Source organism: Tursiops truncatus, chromosome 19 (genome assembly GCF_011762595.2).
Source record: "Tursiops truncatus isolate mTurTru1 chromosome 19, mTurTru1.mat.Y, whole genome shotgun sequence".
Classification (NCBI taxonomy): Eukaryota; Metazoa; Chordata; class Mammalia; order Artiodactyla; family Delphinidae; genus Tursiops; species Tursiops truncatus.
The window spans coordinates 35,166,310-35,177,439 of NC_047052.1; positions in this window are offsets into that span (position 1 = coordinate 35,166,310).

The following is an 11,130-nucleotide window of genomic DNA, read 5'->3' on the forward strand; positions in this document are numbered from 1 at the left end:
AAACCAAGTCTCTTGAATCTAAGTCTAATAATCATGGCCAGAAATTGATAGAGTTGCTAGGAGAGCTGTGGGCAGGCTACAGAAAACTTGGATTTGTTTAGTCAAAGTATCAATAGAAACAACTCTAGAGCTTGTTGTCTCTGTGGATTGTGTTATGTGTGGGGTTAGGGCTGGAATGAGGAGATGTGGCTCCACGGTCTGTCCTGAGTAATATCATCTACAAGCAATAGAAGCCTCCAACACAGACAGGTGTCCGGGGGGACATTTTTGCTTTGTTGAGCTAGGGCCCAGGCTGTTCAAGTTATCTGGTCCACATAGGTGGACATGGGATGGTGTAGTTTTCATTACTCAGGAAGAAAGAAGAGGCCTGGAGTTTTGATTGCAGGTGAAAGAAAGTAGGACAGAAAGATTTTCATGGTATTGGTTCCCTTCTGGTTTTAGGCTAGGCACGAGTATGCATGGCTGGAGGGTAAAGAGTAGAAAGGGCTAGAACTGCTTGCCATGAGAGACTTGGTGAGATTCTGGGCAGAGAATGAGACCCAGATGCTGACAGAGCTGTTTGAGAACATGCAAAAACAGTGCTGCTACCAGGCCCTGGCAGCAAAGGGTGGCCAAACAAGGGAGGCTGTTTTGTCCACCGTGCTCTCGCAGTCTAAGGAGTAGCACCTTCCGGGAGCATCTGGAGTCCCTTGGCGTAGTCCTTGATGTTCTCATCATGGGCAGTGGTGACCGCTTTCCAGACAGTGGAACCGGACATAGGGGCGCAGGAGCCAGGAAGTCCAAGGGCCGATGCCAGCACAGTGCCTGCAGCTGACAGATTGCAGTGCAGATGCATGGGAGGCATCCAAGGGCCAGATTAAGACGCTGGAAGCCTTGAATATCACAATGACTATTGTCCAGTCCCCTGTTCCTGCCTCAAATATAATTCAAAATAAAAAAGAAGTGTAAGAAAGTCAACATAATTTTAATTTTTTTCACGGTAAGTTCTTTGATGCTTTTCTGGAAAAAAATGAAATGTTTTGAAACCCAAATGAAATGTTTTTGGTGTTTCTGTTTGGCGGGTGTAGCAAAAACCTCCCAGGCATCATTAGCTTGGGATGTCAAAATAAGGATACACTTTTGGTTGGATGATCCAACACTGGGGCACCCTTTTGGGGACTTTGAAATAAATGAGGGCACTTTTTGGAGGTCAGAGTTCTGGGTTTTATGAATCTTAATTTGCGTATAAAATGGAAGAGTGACATTATTCAAAGCCTTAGGCGGTTTCCTCAACCTACTGTATTTCAGGGTAACAAAATAGTTGATGAGGGAAAGTTACTTTTTACAGAAGAAATTTGAGCTACTAAATAGAAAAGGAATGACAGAATTAGACAAATCACCATTTTGCCAGTGTTGTTGGAAGTGGATGTAGGCAACGATCATCAGTGATGGGGAACTGGGCAATGAATGAATCAGGCTGACACACCTTAACTCACTGATCAAGCTTAACATAACTAAAAGTGGGACAGCAGACGTTGTACGTCTTCTGATGTGATGCAAAAGGACATACACTACATCACCTGTTAAGTATTTTTGCCAGCTGACTTGAATTCTGAATTTTATTAAGCCTCTAGATCTAACTAGCAGTTTAATAGGAAATACAGGGAATAGAAATTTATGTTAGACAGACCCACAGGGATGCAATCAGTCAAATCCAGAATGTGGAAAACTCTACAGGATAAATAACTCAGTTTCTTTGACAAGTAAATGGCAGAAAATGCAGAGGAAGGGTAACTGTTACAGATTAAAGTGAGATGCAAGAGGCCTATCAGATTTGTCTTTTAACTGCGATGAGTGGACCCTATTTGGATCTTGATTTAGGCAAACCAACTGTAAGAACATATTTTTGAAATAATTAGAGAAAGTTGGATTAAATGCCATTAAGGAATTATTCTTACTATGTTATTAATATATAACTATTAATTAATGTTACTAATAATGAATAGTTATTAATTCATAACTATTGTTATTATGGTTACTATGAGGTTTTTTAAGGCTTTATCTGGAAGAGATACACACTGAAGCATTTATAGATGAAATGATATCTCTTGGATTTGCTTAAAATATTCTAGCAAAAAAAGAAAACAGTGGAGGGGAGGAGAGATGAAATAAAAATGTCAAATGTTGATAATTCTTAAAGCTGGGGAATGCATATCTGGGGAGATACCCTATACCGTTCTCTCTATTTGTGTTATGTTTGATTATTTCTGTGACCAAGACCCTAGACTAGCAAGAACTAGGACAATTGGGTGACACATACAAAGAGATTTCATTTGCCTCAATTTTCCTCTTTTCAAGGCTTCGTCTCCTTTGGGAAGAAGAGGTCTCAAGGCATGGAATTGACAAAGCTTCAATGCTTCGAGTGATGCTGAGATTCCAGGACTGCTGCTTCTCTGCCGCGAGTGTTCTGGGGCCAGTAAGTGGCAGCCTTGGGGAGGTTTCGGGACTCCAGGCCTTGGAGGTTAGCATGTTGAAATCCATGCCAAGAATTGGGGATGCCTTTGTCTCTCAGCTGCTGCTCAGAAAATGAAGACTTTCTGGGGACAGTGGAGCTAGTAGTAGTTAGAAGTGTGAATTCTGCAGCCACTGCTTGGGTTCTAACCTTAGTTCTGCCACTTAATTTCTGGGTGACTTTGGGCAATTTGTTTACCTCCTCTGTGCCTTGGTTTCCTCGTGAACCCCATGACACTCTCAGCCGTAGTCCTCATAGAAACCCTCACATGTGAAATGGAGAGCCCGAAATTACCTGCCTCATAGGATGACATTAAATGAGTTAAGCATATAAAACACTTAGAACTCGGCCCGGCTCAGTATACACGAGCTGCTTTGAGAAATGGCTGAGCAGCTCTGGGCATGTATGTCTCCTCCATGTACCATGGTTGGGATGAATGGGCTCACTATTTCCTATCAGCTCCTCAGCCCAAGATTCTCACTGCAGACAGTCAGTCTGGCTGTCCCAGCTGGGGTCACGTGCTCACCTGTTGGCCAGCAGTGGAGCATTTTGATTGACAATCCAGCCTAGACTGCGTGCATTGGGGCAGGCGAGAGTCTCCCCAGAAGAAAACTGAGGCGCTGTTATCAGCTCAGGGAAGGATGGAGGTAAGTTAGGAGGAAGCAACAGCTGACACAGAGATAAGTGACTTGGGTGACAGTTAGTGTGCTGCATATTCTCCATTTGTCCCTCCAGATCCACTCTCTACCTTTCTCTGCAACGCCCTCTGCACCTTTATGGATCACATCAATGGGGTCCCCCTGCTTCTGGCTTCTGGTTGGATTGGACCAGTGGGAGATTCTAACGGGAGGCTGGAGGGAAGGAGAAAGTGAGGGCAAGATATTTATTGCTCTGACTGCCTCCCTTCCTGTCACTGGACGTTGGTGACCAGATCCGAAAATGAGGGGGCCTTTCTGTATGACCTTCTCCTTTTGGGTTTCAGTAACCTCACCCTGTCTCCTCTCCTTAGTTCCCTGCTGTTGCTAGCGCCAGGGTGCTTCTCCATCCCTGTTGAATTTCCTCAGTTCTGCCCACACCTTTGTAAATAGTCTTGTTATTAACTCCTGAATTACCCCATTTGTTTTTGTCCTCTGTTCCCTGTCGGGACTGATGCTGAAACTGCCTCCGTGCACCAGTGCCAAATTGAATCTCGGAGACAGAATTTTGGGAGAAGTAGAAAAGAAGAGCTTTATTGCTTTGCCAGGCAAAGGGGGACACAGTGGGCTAATGCCCTCAAAACTGGGTGTCCCTTTTGGGGGGGATTTGGTGAGGAGTTTTATAGCAATGGTTCAAGGGCGAGGTTGCTGACAAGGATCAGGGTTTGTGCAGGGCCTGCATTCCTTTAATCTGGCCTCAGGTGGTATCCTGATGAGCTTCTGCGGTTCTCAAGGTTGTCAAACTGTGACCTTCTCTCTGGAATGAAGAATGCTTCATCAAGTAGTTAACATCTTCCATTTATTGGGGGTTTTAGTTCTGCAGAAGAGCTCAAAGATATTGTTGTGTGTATCCCTTGAGGCAGAACAAGGACCGTGCCCCAAGGCTGCACTATTGTTTCTTGGCTGTTCCTCCCTTGTCTCCACATCCCCTCCCTTCCCTGATTAGCAACTGTTTGAACTCGCCCTTTGGAACTCAGGGAAGGTCATGGAGGCTGAAGCCTATTTCCTACAAACAAGAAACAGGGGACACAGAAAGGCTTCTGTGTCCAGGAGTCCCACAGGATCCTGCTTGGTTTTAGGACCAGCTATGAGGTGGTGGAGCTGGGATTCTGATCTGGGTCAGTTGAACTCCTAAGCCTCCTCTGACTGGACTGCAGGATTAGGACTGAGTTAGTTGTGACGGTTCAATAAGCCCCCTCCCTTGACTTGAGTACCTCACACATGGTGCATATTGGGTTGGTGTTGCCTAAAAGCAGGCTTGGGAAGTCTGAATGATCCAAACTCCTTTTTCCTTTCAGATGCTGGTTATACCAAAGATCCTGGAATATACTGAAGAATGGTTGGGGAACATTCCCTATGGAGTAGGGCTTTGCTTTCCCCTTTTTCTCACCGAGTGTCTGAAGTCTCTGAGCATGTGCTTATGCTGGGTCATCAACCAGCACACTGGCAACAGATTTCGTACAGCTGTCTTCCCCTTTGCCTTTGAGAAGCTGATACAATTGAAGTCTTTAACACACATCACCATGGGAGAGGTAAGTGATGAGGCTGCATGTGGAGGTGAGTTGGTAATTTCCTCCTTCTCCTGGAGACATCACTTTCCTGGAGGCCAAGGGAGGGAGAAGAGGGAGTTAGGAGAGAAGGAAGAAAGAGAAAGGAAATCATTCCCAGGGTGAATGTTGATAACCATCAACAATTTCCTCTGGGGTCGTAAGAGCAGTTCAACAACAACCCAGGGGGATGCCAGTTGTATTCAGAACCTTAGAGAGGATTTATCCATCCATTCAACAAATAGTTCCTGAGGCCTACTCTGGGCCAGGCCCTGTTCTAGGCCCTGGGGATACAGCAGTGAACCAAAAGGCACAAATCCTGAGTAGAGGCACAACATAAAGCATATCCCCTCAAGACAACCTGGGGAAGAAGGTATGGGAGGACTTGGTAGCTCAGGGAAATCTAGGGAAAAGCGAGCAGAGATAAACCCTCTCAGTATTAATTTTCTTATCTGCAGAGGAGGAATACTTACAGGCCTGGTTATTGTTATTGTCTGGGGCTCCCTTACAGCATAACACAGACAAACAATGGCAGAGATTGAAGAAAGATATGACCAACTGTGGCCCAGACTCATGGGGGGGATATTGGAATTTTCTATATTTAATTTTACTTTCCCTATTTTTCTTCTGCTTACCAATTTCCTTGAAGAGCATGGATTACTTTTATATTGAAACACACATTTTAATTTTTGGAAAACTCAGGACTGCTTTGGCTCTTTACCCTCAAGCCAAACTCCTTTGTGATCTGGCATCAGCAACTTTGCAGCCTCATCTCCTTCTGTGTCCCCTCCTCTAGTCCTAGGTTGGCTTCCACCCTCCCAGCCTGGTGGGGCTAAACCTACAGTCCCTAGATAGACCAGACATGTCCATCCCCTGGCAGCTTTGCTCACATCACTGCCCCTGCCCTTTTAAAGTTCTGTTCATCCTTCAAGGCCCAGCTGAGACGTCCTCTCCTTCATGATAGTGTCTCTAGATCCCACCCTCTGCCCCCACTCCCCACCAAGCACAAATCTGGCTGTTCCACTCAAATGAGCCCCCTTCAAAGACACGAACCATTTCAGATTCACTACTCTATCCCTGGAAAAGCCCAGAATCCAAATTACACAGGACAATGTCCAAAATAATGTCTGCTGTATTAACCATTGCCACCAAGTAGATGATTTTTCTAATTCAAATGCTTACAAATGTAAGATATTTATTGTTATCATCATTATTGTTATTCTTCACCATTTTATTAGTTCTGTGATCTTAGGCAACTTGTTCAGCCGCTCTGGAGCTGTGGGATAATAATAGGGCCAGTCTTATAGAATTGTTGTCTCATAGGATAAAATGAGTTAGTATTTACATGTAAAGTATGTGGAAGGGAGCCGGTGATTCATGTGTTAAATGGTATCATTAATTTCTGTTAGGGCTTAAGCAGGAGGCTGTCCTCCTGCACTTGACTGGAGTTAAAGGACTCACAGCAGCCCTTCTCCCTGTTCATCTCAGCAGAGTCATACAGAAACTGCTAACTTCCTCTGAGCCATTGTCCCAGGGGCTTTACTTAGCTCAGTTGGTCCTCTGACGACCCTCTTATGCGGTAGTTTCCTTTATTGTTCGCATTGTCACAGAGGTGGAAACTGAGGCCAGGAAAGGGTATGAAACTTGTACAAGTCACATGATTGGTAAGCAGCAGAGCCTGGCTGCAAATTCCAGGCTCTGAACCAGTGCCCTCACTTGCCTCGCTGAGGAGACTTTCTGCACCGAGGCCAACCCTGGCTCCTTTTCTGTTTGCCTCTGTTCTAGGTCCCTACTGTATGTGAGGCCCAATTTCCCCAAACATCTTCACAGAAGCAGAAAACAACATGACCCATTTGGAACTGGAGATGGAAGTAGTTGCTCATATGAGGATTTCTAGAGAGCTGCCCCCATAAATTTTTTTTTTTTTTGCAGTACGCGCGCCTCTCACTGCTGTGGCCTCTCCCATTGCGGAGCACAGGCTCCAGACGCGCAGGCTCAGCGGCCATGGCTCACAGGCCCAACTGCTCCGCGGCATGTGGGATCTTCCCAGACTAGGGCACGAACCCACATCCCCTGCATCGGCAGGCGGACTCTCAACCACTAAGCCACCAGGGAAGCCCTCCCATAAATTTTATATTAAAATTAATTTTGAAAACACCTGAATACATTCTTCTTGGAAAAAAAATAAAATAGTATAGATGACCCCCTACACCTCATCACCCCCCTTATGCCTGGAGGTGACTACCATCACCGTCCAAACTTTTTAAAGTACATTTAGGTACACATGCAAGTTACCCATAGAAAACATATTGTATTTGTGTGCGTGTTTTTCCATAAATGATACTGCATTTTACATAGTGTTCTGCAACCTGGTTTTACCAATAGAAAATGTAGAATATAGATTTTGGGGTGAGATTTTTACATCAATATTATCCAATACTTCTTGGACGCTTTAACCTTTCCCCAACAATGGACATTTAGGGTGTTTCTGGGTTTGCTGCGATAAGCAGTGCTGCAATGAACATCCTTGTATATGTGCTTCCTCCAGCACAGGAGAATGTTTCTCAACAGAGAAATGAAACTGGCAGGTCATGGGGTTTGTGCAATCATTAATTTTAAAAGATACTGTTAAATTGCCCTCCAGAGTGTCTCTACCAAGTTATGTCCCTCAACACTAACAGTTTTTTTTTTTATTTTGCGGTACGCGGGCCTCTCACTGTGGTGGCCTCTCCCGTTGCGGAGCACAGGCTCCGGACGCGCAGGCTCAGCGGCCATGGCTCACGGGCCCAGCCGCTCCGCGGCATGTGGGATCTTCCTGGACCTGGGCACAAACCCGTGTCCCCTGCATCAGCAGGTGGACTCTCAACCACTGCGCCACTGGGGAAGCCCCAGGTGTACATTTTAATTAACTTAATGCATGTGAGAACTTCACTGGTCACGCGGGTGTGCTGGTCGCTGACCTCAGATGCACGATTCTGTATCTTCACAACCTTTCTGGCCAGGAATATCTGCAGTCGGGATGCAGCAAGAGCATCTTTTATAAGGGCAGGAAAGTGTGGCAACTAAGAGTACTTCCAAAGGTAAACTCCAGTTGTGGACTGAATACCTGGGTCTAATCCTGCACTGTTTGAACCCATTGTGACTCTCAGTTCCGGGTCTCTACTGAAGGGTTCCAATGGAAGCCTCTCCACGCCATCATGCCTTGGGCACCTGCCTCACACATCCTGGGGTGGGGGGTGGGAGGCGTTCTCTTCTGGGTCCCAAGCTAAGCCATGACTAACTAAACAGAAATACGACTCCTCTGCCTCTGGGAGCCCTAAACTCTCTGCCAATTACAATCACCTTTTTTCAAAAAAATTTTATTGAAGTACAGTTGACTTACAATGCTGTGTTAATTTCTCTGCACAGCAAAGTGACTCAGTTATAGATATATATGTATATTCTTTTTCATATTCTTTTCCATTATGGTTTGTCATAGGATATTGAATATATAGTTCTCTGTGCTGTACAGGAGGACTACAATCACCTTTTGATCAGAATACCTGAGCTAAGGGAGGAAAACACTCCATTTCAATAATTCAGAGCACACAAATCCAAGAGTCACTTCCTGTTTTGCCCAACTTTATTTCAGCTGAATCGTGGGCAGCAAATTTGCTTCCTTTCCCCCATTATACTGTGGCAATGTTAAATGTTATCTGTTTTATTATATCAGCACATTCTGGGTAGAAAAGAAGGAACCAAAATCTTACACAGAGGATGGCTACTGAGGAAAGTCTGTGAAGCAGATAACCATCACAGAAACCTACGAGGTAGACCTCACCTCGTAGTGATTCACCTCCATTTATGAGGCCAGCACTGTGGCCAGAGAACCATTTGAGGTAGGAATTGAAGCTGAATTTCACCTGCAGTGGAATGAGCAGTCAACAAGAGTCAACATTCCCACTGAGAAGTACCCTGGATTCCAGAGCCCTAGGAGTTCCAGGGAATGTCCAACATCAAATGGGTGGCAAAGGAAGACATTACCTCCAGTGGTAAACTCAGGACAGAGCAAAGCACGACAATGAGCGCTGTGGGTCCAAGAGTGAGGCAGGAGGTGATGCTGCAGGCTATCAGCTGTAAGCAGGTGAGCAAGGCCAGGGGCCCATAGTACACCCCTTCAAACAGGCAGTGTATGTCGCTGGTGAAGAAGCTGATGGCCTATAAGACAATAAGCCTATGGACACAGGTGTCACCTCTCCAGGCACCCAGAAGAGGCTACATGTGCATGTGGCAGGTGGGCTCGCCATGCCTTCTCCAGGCAGGAAGGCTTGAGGCAGGGTGGGAGAGTGGAGACAGACACACCAGGTTCACAGCTCTCCTGTTACTAGCTGTGTGACCCTGGACAAGTTACTTTGCCACTCTGAGCCTCAGCTTCTCCACCTGTAAAGCTGGAATGATTATACCTGCTTTATATGGTTGGTGTGACAATGTCAATAAATATCTGCACACATAGACTGTGCCCAATAAAAGTTATATTTTTCTATACTACCGCTACTACTACTAACAGCCACATTCCAGAGAGCAGCTTATAGTCTTCTATTCTAGTCTAGTCTATTCCATTCATTCTACTACTTCTAATACTACTAACTGCATTTCTTGGCAGGAGCTGAGGCTTTTTCTCCTCCTCCTTTCTCTTTTTTGCTATAGACTCTTTGGCCCACTCGCTACCTCCCCAACATATACTGCCTAGTTCGGTGTATAAAAGCTGACATTCCAAGTCACAAAAGTTTTGAGGAATCGATTCATTAATGTCTTTTGGAATTACCAACCTGAATCCCTAAGAAGTGATGTCCTTTTAACCTTAACCTGATGTCCTCCCAGTTCCCAGGATGTACCCCAGGCTGAGCCTTTAAAAACTGTTAGTGTTGGGCTTCCCTGGTGGTGCAGTGGTTGAGAGTCTGCCTGCCGATGCAGGGGACACGGGTTCGTGCCCCAGTCCGGGAGGATCCCACATGCCGCAGAGTGGCTGGGCCCGTGAGCCATGGCCGCTGAGCCTGCGCGTCAGGAGCCTGAGCTCCGCAACGGGAGAGGCCACAACAGTGAGAGGCCCGCGTACCACAAAAAAAAAAAACAACAAAAAACAGTCTTAAAAAAAAAAATCTTAAAAAAATAAATGTACACCTGGGAGAAACAATTTTAAAAAATCATTAAAGGTACAGAAACTCTGGCTTTCTGCTCAGAGCCTGGGAATGTCATGGCAGGCCAAGCCTCTCACCTTCTGGGGATTTCTTTCATGTTCCGGGGCTTGCTCTATGCTCTTGGGAGAATGTTCTTGTGATGAATTCCAGATCTCAGAAGAAAGGAAATGGAGCTCTTGGAGAAGTGTGGGTTTATCCTGAGCCTGACCACTATCACCTTGTTCACAGCCTCCTCCATGGCCTCAGTAGTGACGTTCCTCGTCCACACAGGCTTACAGCTGAAACTCACAGCTTCAGTAGTGAGTGTTTGGGGTACTTTGTTTCCTCCCCCATATTGACAGGGAGGTTTCTCATGTGTCCTTTTCTAGTCTAGGCCGCTGAAAGGTCTGAAGATTTTGCAAATGAATAATACAAATTGATCTTGATCTTCCAGACTTTTAGGGTCTCGAGCTTTCTTCCTTCTCAGTCCATCTGAGGAACTGATATCCCTTGCATAGCAGCTGTGGGGCAGGGGAAACAGTCATCTGGGGGTGCAGGGGAGGTGAAATTTGTGGTTAACATGAGGACGACGCTGAGATTGAAAATCCTAAAGTGGGGAGTTCCTCTGATCCCAAAATAGGGAAATGAAAATGCATTTTAAATACAAAAGTCTAGCTTCTTCTGTCTTTTCTTTTGTGGTCTGACCCTGGCCTTGGGAAGCAGCAGCTGCCTTTCAAGGTTAGGAATCCAATTCTTTGAGAATAGGACAGAGTGCTGCTCTTAGAGAGGTTGGAAGCCAGCCAGGGAGGCCAGGAGACCACAACTGAAGTAAGGGGGGGAGCATTTGAGAGTCTGCCACCAAGGGCTCCTCTGCACTCCAGACGGCATTCACCTCTGCTAGGCCCCGGCACACACCAGGGAAACACCCCGGCGAGTTGGTAGGTGGACGGCAGGCTGTGTAAGGGAACTCAGTGGAACTTTAGGGTCACACTGCACTCACACCATGCCAGGCTAAACCAAAGCGTTCCTGCTCCATTGGAACTGAGATTAAGCTGGACCCAGAAGTGGGTGGAGATGGGCCATGAACGGCATGAATTGGAAGGTCCCCAGGGTACCTCCAGGAGGTCACATTCTGGGATCCTGAGAGCCGAAGGTGGTTTGCCGTAGTCAGAGGAGGTCTCCTGAGAGGGTGAGGCATGGATTAGGCTTGATGCTTAGGAAGATTTTTTTTTCTTTTTCTT